Raw genomic sequence first — 14995 nt, 5'->3', positions numbered from 1 at the left:
GGTAGGAAGAGTGTGGCTGGAATGAAGACTCCACAACTGTTGTATATGATTTAGCCTTAGTGTGTATTCCCAGGGCATTGGGAGGGGGAGAAGGAAATGTGAATGTTTTTTGGCAGGCTAAAACAAATATTTCTTGCTTATTTATTGTTTTATTTATAAAAACAAAACTACCCGGTTCTTTCAACTTTCAGTATGCCATGACTAGAAGAAATTAAGATCCACTCCCTTAGCAGGCCACTGAGGGTGTATGGTATGAAGAAACCAAAATTTTAATCTTTATGACAGCAGATTGGGATCCACCAGAGGATCCTCAGTGGCAAAGCCAGACCAGTTCCCCCTCACTTGCCATGACAACACCCTTAGGTTGCATCACAGACAATGTGGTTTGGAGACAGGGAAGGTTTATGGGGAGGGATGTTAAAGTTGGATGGGTATTGGTATTAAAGGAAATTCGAAAGTAGTATAAAAGATTAATGTTTATTAGTAAACAAATTTATTAAGAAATATATATTAAGCTCAGAATACAAAGGATCCACTCCAACAGCCACTACTGCCTATAAGACATGGCAAAAGTAGGAAAATGAGGAGCAAGGGTGAGGAAAAGCAAATTCAAAAACTAGTCCTTAAACTCAGAAAGTTATTGAGATTGCCAACTTAAATGGAAAACCTAAAGTAGATGAGGATTACCTAAATAAAACTGACCTCTCATCTGCGTTAATGGAATGTTTCTCGTCCCAATCTCTCCCTCTGCTGAAGCATGATGTACTAAAAATGTGTTTGATTACTTAAAGACACATAAATATCCTATCTGGTGATTAAAAATCCCTCTGTTCTTCACTAGATCACCTATTCTTCATTCACTCCATTGGTGAGTGAAAAAGACCATATTTCTTCGTTGTACCAAATGGCCCCCAGTGAAGCACATCAATACACTGGCATTGTTCAGCTTCTTCTCTATTTCCAGTGGAAGTGGGTTGGGATATTTGTCACAGCTGACGATAAAGGAGAAACGTTTGTGAAAAAGTTGACACACCAGCTTTCCCGGAATGGCATCTGTATAGCTGTCACTGAGAGATTTGTAATCCACAAGGATCTTAGTGATTTGGGGATGATGGCGGAATATCGGAGAATGGCCGAGTTCCTAGGCAAAACAAAAGTCAATGTATTTGTTGTCAATGCAGACAAAAACACCAAGACAAGTTTGCAATGGCTGCTACTAATAGGCATAATGTTGAGTGCGAGTCCCATAAACAAAGTGTGGGTTATGACCGCCGACTGGGATTTGTCATTGGAAGTATACCACAAAGATCTGGATATACAAAACTTCCATGGTGCCTTTTCCTTTGCCATTCCTTCCAGTGAGGTGAAGGGGTTCCACCGTTTCCTCCTGAACCTAAATCCCCACTCTGAGGCCGATGGCTTTATCAGCTTCTTCTGGCAACAGGCATTTGGTTGCCAGTTTCTAGATGTGGAGATGGAGGGGGAATCCTGCACTGGTGAGGAGAAGCTGGAGAGCCTTCCTGGGGCTTTTTTTGAAATGCAAATGACCAGCCAAAGCTACAGCATCTACAATGCCGTCTATGCTGTGGCACATGCTTTGCATGCCATGTTGGCACCCAGAACCAAACAGGGAGAGATGGTGCTTGGTAACTATCTGAAACCTCAAAAGCCGCAATTCCAGGTAATGTCTAGCATGGAATGCAGATCTTTTCTTTTTTTTTTAATGAATAGCCCAAGCATAAAACTAAATCTTGGAGAGCACATTCCACATCCACAGAGAATGTTGCTTTTTCATTTGGCTCTTTGGAAAGTTGTAGGTATTTATTATTATAAGGCATGGGTCAGCAAACTTTTCCTGTGCTGGGGGCCAGTTCACTGCCCCTCAAAACTTGTGGTGGGCCAGACCGTGCACGTGCACACACACACGCCTCCCCTCCCATCCTCCCTTCTTCCCTAGGGGACAGAGCGACTGAGAAACCTCCACTCACCACATTCATACGGAGCGGGATGGGCTGGGGAGGGGGCACCCTGCCGGCGCTGGGTCTCAGCTAGTGCAGAGGGGCCACAGCCACCCAGCCAGGAGGGGCCCCTACCCCGGGTGTCCATGACCATGCACTCATATGCCACCAGCAAGCAGCACAAAGGAGTCCTCCTCCTCATCTTCATCATCCTCACTCCTCACAGGCTCTCTGCTCCTGCTTCTTCCCACACCTTTGCTTCTACTCCTCCCTTATCGGAACTAGACATCAACAAGGTGCCCTGCCCTGCGCCTCGCCCCAATTGGAACAGGGAGCCTTAGGAAGGGTCGCTATTGACGGCCGGCTCACCTCAAACCGACCAATGGCCTGAGGTTGCTAAGGCTTCAGATTGGCCAGCGTCGCAGAAGTCTGAGCAACCTCAGAGCATGCTGGGAGATGTAGTCCCAGGAAAGCTAAGGATATATGTTATATATTTCTGATGCTATCAATAGATAGTTCAAATTTCAATGAGATCTGGTATAAAATAACACAATTAACTTAAAAGTGCTAACAGACTAAAGTCAAATATCTTGCTAATAATGCAATTGTAATGGCTTTAGGGGTTGCTTGTGCGTAAATAGCCACCGCTCTGGGCTAGGTTGGCTGGTTAAACCATTTCTCGCTGGACAGCCATCCACTCCGTGGCTGTTCAGTCGCTGGCAGAATCCGTCAGTGGGCGTTTCTTAAACCTTTTCCAACATAAAAGTTGTTTGACGCCCAGTCTCCTTCTACTCTCCCTGCGCGGAAGTCTTCTGCGCAGGGAGGGCGTGGGTAGCGGAGGACCTGTGCTCCCCCCGCTGGTGTCCACTGAAGAGTCCCGGAACCTGCTCTCTGCTTCCCCCATTGGCCCCCCTCTATCCCGGGTGTAGCACTGATTTTCTTCCCCAACAGGAGACTTGCCTCTCTCCCTGCTTGGCCCCTCTCCAGCATCGTTGTGGGGCCTCGCCTCCTCCTCTAGTTCCGATGGCAGTTTCCTGACAGCAATGTTTGAAAGTTTTTAGCAGGTGCTGAAAAAAGTTGAATGGAAATGTTGAACTTAAAATTAAAGTTTAAAACTCCTGTCCAATATGTGTGGAGAAATATGAGGCCAACTTGCACTGTCCTGGAAGATAGGAATTAGGAAATTTCACAATTTATGCCTGTTTATTTGTGTTCTGCTGATCTTTCCTCAATTTCTACATGTTCCTCAGAATAAACCACACAAAATTGAAAAAACTAAAAAGGTTTACTTACATTTAATGAAGGCAGCTACTTCTATGCAAAAAAATGCTTCTTAGTTACAAAAATGGAAGCTAGACAGGCATGTCTCCCCTTAAAACTCAAGGGGAGTTTCAACAAATACTGTGAATTGATCCCAGCATGAGAAAACAGAAGCTTTGTGCTACGTGCTCTATTTCTACAAAATTAACCATTCTCTTTCCTCCACTGAAGCTTCAACCTTTCCTGAGGAATATCTTGTTTAACAACAGTGCGGGGGACACAGTCTTTTTTAATGAGAAACGTGAGCTAGAAGGTGGATTTGATATTATCAACTGGGTGACTTTCCCAAATAAGTCCTTCTTAAGAGTGAAAGTAGGGAAGATGGATCCCCAAGCTCCACTGGGCAGTGATTTCTCCATTGATGAGAAGATCATTACATGGCACCAGAGTTTTAACCAGGTAGGACCCAATTGCAGCTTCTGAGGTCTATAGGTAGACATTCACCAGATTTGTTTGATAATCATGTACACCCTATGGAAGGAGTTCCTTTTAGCTGCATTGATTTTTGTTTTTGCCATGCTTCATAATTTCTTTTTCTTAATGCGTAATGTGAATTAAAAATCCAATAATTATATAAATGTTTTAGATTAAGAACATTCACATGCAACAAGCACAGTCTTCATGCAATGCAAAATTGTGCTTTGCAGGAATCTTTAGTTTCATTTCTGTGATTCATTTCTTTAAAGGAACCTAGTTGCCACTTCTCATCTTTAAAAACATATTATAAAAGGGAAACGCATATCAGTAGGTCCATTGTCTTGCACATTTTCTTTCCCTGAACCATTTACTAGCTGAGTGGCTCAGTTGGTTGCGTGTCAAGACCCTCAAGCCAATCCCCCATTAGAATAATGAAATTCACTCAGACACAGATTTGTTATTTAAGGTTTTTGGGCAAATTTTGGCCACAACTTTATTGATTACAGGAAATGTGAGCGGTATTGGCTTAGGCATTGGCAAAAGACTATATTGGACTCCTGCCCCCTTTGTAAGGGTAAACCACCCAAAGGGGAGCTGCTTCAGGGGAACCTGCCTGCATCTCCCCCAGTGTTCCCAGAGGCCTGGCATGGTCCTAGCCCCTCAACCGGACTTCAGACAGGATCCACGCCCCAGATTCCTTTAACGGAATACCCTTGGACAATGGAGGGCCAGGCGATGGCCGACCTCCCCTCCCCCACTCAACAATAAGCCAATGCCTAACCTCCAAACCTTACAAAGTTGTGACGATTGCTAAGAGGTAGGGGAAAACCAAGTAGCCAGTGCCAATTTGCCAAATGGAAAAATTCCTACCCAAGACGGGCAACCAACTGAAGTACACAGCAAGGCCAGACGACACCTAAATTAAAGGGAGGGTGGGCGTGTGTTTGGCAGCATGCAGCAGGTGCTTGGCACATGTTGCTCTGCTGCTTTTATACTCCCCCTAATGACCACCTTACCCAAATTGATTGGGCAATAGCCCTGGATAATCGTGGTGCCACCCTGGTGTGAGGGTAATGGCTCCACCCACGCCAGGCTGGGGGGACCGGGTTGAGGGCATGCCCACAACCAGGACCATCTATTAAGATGTTCCCACTTAGAGCAAGGTGCTGATAATGCCAAGGTCACAAGTTTGATCCCTTTATAGGACAGCTGTATATTCCTGCATTGCGGGGGGTTGGAATACATGATCCTCAGAGTCTCCTACAACTCTATGATTGTATTATCTTTATTGGGTTGAATATCCACAAATATTGGTAATTGTCACAACCATTGTAAAGTTAGTGGTGCTAATTAATTAAAAAAACAATAACCCTCTGAGTGCCTTATTTCAATGCAGCACCCTGTCGATGAAAAGGCAAAGAACAAATAGAAAGAGAATAGAATACATGCAATACCTTCTGTTTTATGGGCAGGTGGTGCCCCTTGCCTTGTGCAATGACCACTGCGATCCAGGTTACAGCAGACAAAGGAAAGAGGGGGAACCATTTTGCTGTTTTGATTGTACTCCATGTCCAGAAGGGAAGATTTCAAACCAGACAGGTAGGGGACTGTATGCTATAGTATATCAAATATACTGAGAGCCTGTTTGTTTTTTAGCTATTTGTGATAGAATAGATGGCTTACAAAAGACTTGAAGATAAATCTTTACTTGTCAGGTTGTCAACAGTTGAACAACAAGTATTATTCATATATATACTGTATATAGGTATATACTGTATATACTGTATATATATTAATAAATGCAATGTGATTCTGTCCCTTGAACCCAAAAGATGGTTTTTTCTCTCCCCCCCCCGAAAAAAACTCCTTCATAGTAGAGCATAAACTAATAATCCATAGCTTTCCTGTCCTTTAAAACTCCTACAGTGTCTCCCTGAAATCACCACATTCCTGCGTTCTCAGTCAAAGATGCAATAACAGAATAACCAACCAACAGTCAATTACTAACTGTCTCCTTCTTTACCCAATACAATTTTTTCATTGTGAACTATATTTACCATGCAAATACAATACAATCTGTTCTTAAACTGAAGCTGTTCTTAATCCAAGGAGGGCTTTCCCTAATGAGGCCTCCCACTGCCAGTGCCCTTCCACCATTCGGCTTCCCTTCTTAGACCGAGGTAAAGTTTGCAAACCGGGACACTACTTCCAGTTTAGCGGAGTTCGTAAACCGAATAGTTCGTAATCAGGGCTGTTCTTAAACCGCGGTACCATTGTACAAGTGTATTATCATAAACAATATTATAAATTGCTAACCAGCGTATCTTCTGCTTACCTTCACACCTGAAAATTTCATGGATTGCATGGACAGCAACTTACTTGATCACCAAAATTCAATAATTGTCAAATCAAGAGTATTTTTTTGACCATATTCCTAGGTGTGTTAACTAGGTTATATTAGCACCTTCAGTTGATATTACGCTTCCTTTATGGGATAGGAAATGCTCTGAAAATTGGTAAATGAAACTTCCTATTTTACAACCATTTCTACTGGTAAGCTGTGAAACATTAATGCTTAATGAAAATTTGTTCATCCAGATAGCTTGAAAGTTCTTATTGCTAGAATGGGGGCTTCTTTCCTCTAAGCACACCAACTTTCAATTCTATGCATGTGTAAACACAAACAAATATTTATGGAGCTTATCATTTAGTTTATTATTTAGATTTATTCTCATTTAATTATCCACTGGAAAGAATCCTCCAAAAATAGCTTACCTTAAAGACAAAACATGTTAACACTCTAACAATTTCATGAAAAAGATAACATTGTTATTGTGTATACTGTAAATTAGACTGAATTATAGTACAGTTTCCTGATCCTAAACCATAAAGATTTGTATCTCAGTGAGACTGAAAATACTATAACTGTAATCTTGATTTCTTTATACTGCAAGATATGGATGATTGCTTCCAGTGCCAAAAAGATCGGTATCCTAACCAGGAGAGAAACCAGTGCATCAGCAAGAAAGAAAACTTCTTATCTTATCAAACACCTTTAGGCATCAGTTTGGCTCTTTTGGCTCTGGCTTTTTCTGCAACTACAGCTTTGGTGTTTGGAATCTTCATCAAACATCAAAACACTCCCATTGTCAAAGCCAACAACCGGAATCTCACCTACACCCTGCTCATCTCCCTCCTGCTCTGCTTCCTCTGCTCCTTGCTATTCATAGGGCGCCCCCAGTTACTGACCTGCAATCTACGACAAACTGCCTTTGGTATCATCTTCTCAGTGGCTGTTTCTTCTGTTTTGGCTAAAACCCTCACTGTGGTTCTGGCTTTCATGGCCACCAAACCAGGATCCAAGATGAGGAAATGGGTGGGGACAAGATTTTCAACCTCTATTGTTCTTGGTTGTGCTTCTGTTCAGGCAAATATTTGTATAGTATGGCTCTGTACTGATCCTCCTTTTCCAGATCTGGACATGCACTCTCTGCCTGAAGATGTCGTAGTGGAATGCAATGAAGGTTCAGCCAACATGTTCTACTATGTTCTTGGTTACATGGGGTTGCTGGCTGTTGTCAGCTTCGTTGTGGCTTTCTTTGCTCGGAAGCTGCCGGACACTTTTAATGAAGCCAAATTTATCACTTTCAGCATGTTGGTGTTTTGCAGTGTGTGGCTTTCTTTTGTTCCATCCTACTTAAGCAGCAAAGGGAAATACATCGTGGCTGTGGAGATTTTCTCCATCTTGGCCTCCAGTGCAGGGATCTTGGGTTGTATCTTCTCCCCAAAATGTTATGTCATTGTCTTCAAGCCTGAACTCAACTCAAAAGAGCAGCTAAAAAAGAGAAATAAGTAACAATTTAACTATTGAAATCATTATAGTGGATAGATGTTGCTCACTGCCAGAACTTCAGTTGTCAAAATATGGAAAACCTTGCAGTACTTGCAGCCTGCTCCAGTATGGAAATATGTGTAGTTTAGCACTAGCTGAAAAATTCACCCCTCAAGAATATGTTGCCAAAGGCTATGAAGATTGTGAAAAACTCTGTGCGGTTTGGTGGGATTTTATCATGTACAAAACACAAGAAATATAGACTCACAGGTTTCACTCTCCATGGTACAACATGAAATTGGGTCTTCCTAATGCTCTTAAGTACTCAACTTATCTAATTTTAATCTCTTTCTGATATATTTCTTTTATGTATTTGTACTTGTATACCTATTATTTTTATTGTATTGCTCTGCTCAATTTATTTCAATTAAATAATATAGAATATGTGATAGTACAGTTGAAAGAGTCATCCAGTCCCAACCCCTGCATTGCAGGAATCTCAGCTAAAACACACATGACAGATGGCCATCCAACCTCTGCTTTAAAACCTTCAAGGAAGATGAGACAACTACTTCCTGAGGGAGTCCCTTTCGCTGTCTAACAGCTCTGACTGGCAGAATTTCCCCCCCCCCCCTGATGTTTAGTCACAGAATCTCCTTTCTTGTTACTTGAATCCATTGGTTTGAGTCCTACCCTCCAGAGCAACAGAAAGCAAGCTTGTTCCATCTTCCATGTGGCAGCCCTTGAGATATTTGAAGATGGCAATTATATACCTTAAGGATATTAAACATATTATGGCTAAACATACACAATCCATTCAACTGTTTCTCCTAAGGGTTGGTTTCCAAACCCTTGATCACCTTGATTGCCCTACTCTGTACACGCTCCACCTTGTCAACATCCTTCTTCAATTATGGTGTCCAGAACTGGATACAGTATTCCAGGTGTGATCAGACCAAGGCAGAATAGAATGGTACTATTACTTCCCTTGATATGGATCCTATACATTTGTTGATGCAGCCTAGAATAGAATTAGGTCTTTCTTTGCTGCTGCATCATACTGTTTGTCAGGAATGAGCCAGCTCCTAGCGAAAGTTTGCAGTTAACTGCAGAAAACAGCCAGAAACAGAGAGGCTGCTTTTATGTTAGTCAGACAGAGGAAATCCGGCAGCTGCATATTCTGGCTCCTCCCAACCTTGACGTGCAAGCTGATAAGACAGGAACGGAGAGCAGCTTAGAACGCAGTCAAAGCTCGCCGGAAACACAAACTTGCAGGAAAGAGTTAAGAGACAGCCTCTCAGAGAATGGGGAAGAGGCGGGAGCTGGCCCTCTCAGTCCAAGGTCTCAGCGAATGGGAGGGTTGCAAGATAGGAAGCAAAACAAAAGACGTAAGAAGTGAAAGTTCAGTTGTTTCTGGTCAAGCCAGAAGCAGTCTTCAGAAGGGTTATCTTGAATGATGGTGCCAGAGGCTTTGTTAGAGCCATCCCGAGCTATCTGTTTGTTTTTGCAATAAATCCTCCTTTTTAATTAGCTACACTTACTGTGTTATCAAGCTGAGACCTGGACTCCTGACATGTTAACTCATGTTAAGCTTGTCCACCAAGACCCCTAGATTCTTTTCCAATGTACTGCTAGTAAGCCAGGTTTCCTCCATCTTATATTTGTGCATCTAGTTCTTCCTGCCTAAGTGCAGAACCTCCCTATTAAAATTCATTTTGTTAGTTTGGATCCAGTTCTGCAATCTGTTACGGCTATTTTGAGTTATGATTCTGTCCTGTGAGGGTAACTGTAAAGCTTTGCAATGAGGAGGAGGATTTTTATTCTGGTGCTTGTGCTGCTGGTGCTGTTCCCTCATATGGTGTGCAAATTCCATAGTTTTAAATGTATTGCAAATGATCCTGTCCCACATACATGGCACCAGGCAGGTGAAATCCTCCTTGGTTGGATTGTATCTTTTATTATCCTTTCCTGATGTTGACCTCAAGAGACCCCCCACTGTAAGCCACTGTTTCTCCCTCCTCCCTGAAATGTGCTTTGATTATATTTCATAAGTGATTCCAACTTTATCCCTTCCAAATGGTGTGTTTGCTATATCCCCCACTCTTTACCTGTCAGGTGCACAGAATGGCTTACATAATCAAACAATAAAACAATATTACAGCAACCATTAAATCATGCCTATTTCCAAAAAGGGAAAACCTTGACCTTGACCCAACTAATCAGAAATTAAATGCCTGAGTAAAACAGACAAAACAAACAACAACCTATGAATAAATGAATGAGACAGCAACAACTGCTGAAGCAAAAATAAAAAAAATTGAAAATTGAAAAGTTCAAAAGTTCAAAAGCAGCCTGCATCTAAAAGGACAATCTGACTGTGGGGAAATGTGCTTTACCTCACATGTAGGTTAGAGGAAAGCTTATTTATAGTTGGTTGCAAATACTTGGTTTACATATCGTGTCTTCCATCATGGAGAGCCACGTGTTGCGGTCAGATCACCTAAACTGCCTCCTCGTTGCTGGGGCGGGCCCGATTGGATGGCGACTGCAAACCATTGGCTGCACCTCTGTTGCTGGGGTAGAAAATTTGGCTGTTTGGGCTTTGATTGGAGTGTTAGGGACTATTTAAGGTGCTGCACGATGCGTGGAGCTTTCTCTTTTGAATTGTGCAGCAGATCCCCTGCCCTCCCTCCCTACAATTAGGGCAGTGTTTTTGACCTTGCTATGCCTGTCTAGGGGTCGTCTGCTTTTGGACAGGACAGTTAAAATATCTCTCCTTAGAATGACCGCTCCCCGCTTAAAACTGGGGGCGCCCTTTGCGTGGACGCGTGCAGCCCCTGGATCTGGAGCGGCTCCAACAACATAGGCTTGGCTTTGCCTTCCCTCAGGTGGGATGCCTGGAGGTCTCCGCCTACCTCAGTCAGTCGTCCAATCCCACCTGGGGGAAGCGTTGCCAAGGAGACCAGGTCAGGTAGGGGAGGGATTACCTGCCCACACAATAGAGGGAGGATTTCCTGGTTCGGACAACGTGGAATGCGGTGGGATGCCCTGCTCCCTCGGTTGCGTCACGAACTTGCGTTCCGCCACCCGCCAAGCGCGGTTGTGCTCCACCTCGGCGAAAATGACTTGGTCGTGCGTAAAAGCATAATTCTGATCAAAACAGCGATCGCAGACCTGGAAAGCGTACACGCCACTCACCCCAGTATCACGATTTTCTGGTCCGAGCTTCTGCCACGCTTGCACTGGCGTGGCAACATCAAACCCACTAGACTTAATTACACCGTGGAAAAAATCAATAGGGCAGTGCGCGCTGCGACCACCCGCATGGGAGGTCGGGTCGTGAAACACCCCAACATTAAAGTTTACATGCAGGAGCTATTTCGGCCCGATGGCGTGCACCTATCGGACCTTGGTAATGAGCGTTGGCTGAGCGACATCAGGCATGGCCTGATTGACTGGTTGGAGGATGGCAAAGGCGTTTTTCAGATGTAGGTAGTCTTGGCGGCGAGACCGCAATCTTTGCGCTCTCGGGTGGCGGTATCAGGCCTTGGGCGGAATCCTTTTGTCCATCTTCCTCTTTGCGGCGGCGATACCAGGGTTCCCCGTTAAAGGGGTTTTCTGAAGGGAGGCTTTGACCGTACGCCGAAAGGTCGTCATTGCTCTCCCCTGCGGCGGCGGCGGCGTTACGGGGGCGGCTATCTCTGCTTGAACATATGTTCTCCAGAGCCGGCCCATCCCCCACACACACACTGGATAACCCTGATGCTCCCTAGGTCCCCGGCTGGGGACTGGGGAGGGAGAACGCCCAATGCCTGAGCCAAGGTCTACCCACATTTGAAATTTAATAAAGTTGTGGCCAATTTAATCCCATAGCACGTTGTCTTGAGTCGTTATTCCACATGACGGGGGGACCGCGCGGGATCTGGGGACTCCGCCTGTCCACGCAATGACCGCTCCCCGCTTAAAACTGGGGGCGCCCTTTGCGTGGACGCGTGCAGCCCCTGGATCTGGAGCGGCTCCAACAACATAGGCTTGGCTTTGCCTTCCCTCAGGTGGGATGCCTGGAGGTCTCCGCCTACCTCAGTCAGTCGTCCAATCCCACCTGGGGGAAGCGTTGCCAAGGAGACCAGGTCAGGTAGGGGAGGGATTACCTGCCCACACAATAGAGGGAGGATCTTACCTGGGAATCCTCACTTGGCTCCAGAGCTTCTCCCACCCTACCCACCCTCAGTTAATGTCTTATTTTACAGGTTAATTTTTCTTCACAGGTTTTGCAGGTTAACTTTTCTCCACAGGTATGCGGGCGCTGCTACGTTAAGGTCGCTGTTAAAGGGCCGGAAAGGAATTTCCCTGCATTGGCAGGTTTCGCCTTTCCCGTAGCAAAACGTCACAACTTTGGCGGTATCAGGCCTTGGGCGGAATCCTTTGTCCATCTTCCTCTTTGCGGCGGCGATACCAGGGTTCCCCGTTAAAGGGGTTTTCTGAAGGGAGGCTTTGACCGTACGCCGAAAGGTCGTCATTGCTCTCCCCTGCGGCGGCGGCGTTACGGGGGCGGCTATCTCTGCTTGAACATATGTTCTCCAGAGCCGGCCCATCCCCCACACACACACTGGATAACCCTGATGCTCCCTAGGTCCCCGGCTGGGGACTGGGGAGGGAGAACGCCCAATGCCTGAGCCAAGGTCTACCCACATTTGAAATTTAATAAAGTTGTGGCCAATTTAATCCCATAGCACGTTGTCTTGAGTCGTTATTCCACATGACGGGGGGACCGCGCGGGATCTGGGGACTCCGCCTGTCCACGCAAAGCTTATTTATAGTTGGTTGCAAATACTTGGTTTACATATCGTGTCTTCCATCATGGAGAGCCACGTGTTGCGGTCAGATCACCTAAACTGCCTCCTCGTTGCTGGGGCGGGCCCGATTGGATGGCGACTGCAAACCATTGGCTGCACCTCTGTTGCTGGGGTAGAAAATTTGGCTGTTTGGGCTTTGATTGGAGTGTTAGGGACTATTTAAGGTGCTGCACGATGCGTGGAGCTTTCTCTTTTGAATTGTGCAGCAGATCCCCTGCCCTCCCTCCCTACAATTAGGGCAGTGTTTTTGACCTTGCTATGCCTGTCTAGGGGTCGTCTGCTTTTGGACCGGGGGCCCGGTGGGAATTTTGCCACTTGGCTGATTGACTGGTGCCATTTGGTTTTTGCCTACCGTGTAGCAAATAGTCACAACTTTGTAAGGTTGGTGGTTAGGCATTGGTTCATTGTTTGGAAGAGGGGATGTGGTTGGCTGTGCCTGCCCCTCCATTGCTGCTGCTAGGGAATTCCGTTAAAGGAATCCAGGGGCTCGATTTACTCTGTCCGTTCCCCGATCAGGGGTAGGGCCATGCCAGAGTCCCTGGGAGCATCTGGGGTGAACTAAGAGACGGAAATCCACCTCTGTGCTCCTCCAGTATGTTTTCCCTTACTGACCTCTGATGGTGTCCAGTTGTCAGTCCTGTTTCTGCCTGAGTGCAGGTTCAGGTAGTCTGAACCAATGCCTAAGCAACCATTCACATGCTGTAATCAATGAAGCTGTGGCCAAATTAATGTCAAAAACCTAAACAAATATTCTGTGTCTATTGTGATTTATTTTGGGGGTGGTTCGGGGGGTCTTCACACACAAATTCAGGAGTTACTTTATACAACCTGGAGCTCATAGCCACCCAGTTGGAGGAGCAAGAGTAGCTGTGCAGCATTGCCGCCCTGCAATGCAGGATATTAAAATGCTTGTCTGACAGGTTAATTTACACAAAACCAGTCTAGTTTATAATTTTGTAACATAATCTAGGTGAAGAGTACAGACCACTGAGTGGCACTGAGCCCAAAATTCTCAGAAGCCCCCTTTTTTCTCCCTAAGAAAATAATTTAACTTTGCAGAATTTCCTTCTAATATTTTCCTCCTCCCCTCCTTTCGCTCTCCTTTCACAAAGCAAAACCATTGCTCACAATCTCACAAATAATTCTAGTTCCAGGTCATTGTGGAGAATGTGGCATAATCTCAGCAGGGGAGAACGAAGAAGGACATTGTGGGCATTTAATGTGCTCTAGCTAAATGGGCCATGGGTGGCACTGTGGGTTAAACAACAGAGCCTAGACTTGCCGATCAGAAGGTTGGTGGTTTGAATCCCCGCAACGGGGTGAGCTTCCATTGCTCAGTCCCTGCTCCTGCCAACCTAGCAGTTTGAAAGCACATCAAAGTGCAAGTAGATAAATAGGTACCGCTCTGGCAGGAAGGTAAATGGTGTTTCTGTGCGCTGCTCTGGTTCACCAGAAGCGGCTTAGTCATGCTGGCCACATGACCTGGAAGCTATACTTCAGCTCCCTCGGCCAATAAAGCAAGATGAGAGCCGCAACCCCAGAGTCGGCCATGACTGGACCTAATGGTCAGGGGTCCCTTTACCTAGCTAAATGTTCAGGGGATTGGGGTGCTAATGCTTATATTAGTTTATTTTGACCAAACAGCTTTCCCCATTAACTTTAAAGCAATACCCAGTCTGCAAGAACATCCTATTTTGTACATTGGTTGTGGTAACCAGTCAACTGAACAAGGACTTGGACAAACAAATGCACTTCCTCTCACATCTGCATGCAACAATCCAAGCAGTAAAGTGGAGAGGGATTTTGGACTGGACATGGGATTGGGGGTATGAGAATGCCCATCATAATATTGCCATTTCTGTTCTAAGCAAGGGTGCTTTCTGTCTAAGTTTATCATTCAGAGCTCACCACCACTGTGGTGACCACAGTGGGTAGTCTCACTGTGGAGCAGCAGAAAGTTATGTTGACATTTCACAAACATGGTTATGTCAGCCATTGATACAGTAAATGGGATCCTCCTTAACGTGGGTCCTGGTTGCGCTCGGGCCCCTAAGGCACCCCCACAGGGTGAGTTCTTGTTGGGCATGGCCCAAGCCTTAACAGTTGGGCCCTGGGATCACGCCTGGCTGTTTGGGCCAATCTGGATGTATGGTGTGATTCCCGGGGTGTATTAAAGTGGCAGCGCAATGTAATTGGGGGCACTTGCTTCGCGCTGCCGAACACCCTCCCTCCCTAATTTTAGGTTGTGCTCTTTGGCCTTGCTTCAGATTGGGTCACCTGTTTTGGAAGGGGGACTGGGTAGGAATTTTTCCACTTGGCAGATTGGCTGTAGCCACTTGGTTTTCGCCTACCTCTTTAGCAATCATCACAACTTTGTAAGGTTTGGCGGTTAGGCATTGGATCAGCAATGTGTGGGGAGGGGAGGTGCGGCCATCACCTGCCCCTCCAGAAATAGGGTATTCTGGTAAAGGCATCTGGGGGTCCTGGATCTTGTCCGAAGTCTGCTTGAGAGGCTAGGGCCATGCCAGGACCACAGGAACTTCAGTCGGTCATCATCGATGTTGCTCCCTCGTTTGGTGTTTACCCTTTCAGACTACCAGCCAGCGAGGCAG

This window comes from Podarcis filfolensis, assembly GCF_964270895.1.
Source record: "Podarcis filfolensis genome assembly, chromosome: 13".
NCBI lineage: Eukaryota > Metazoa > Chordata > Lepidosauria > Squamata > Lacertidae > Podarcis > Podarcis filfolensis.
Note: the sequence above shows the minus strand (reverse complement) of the source record.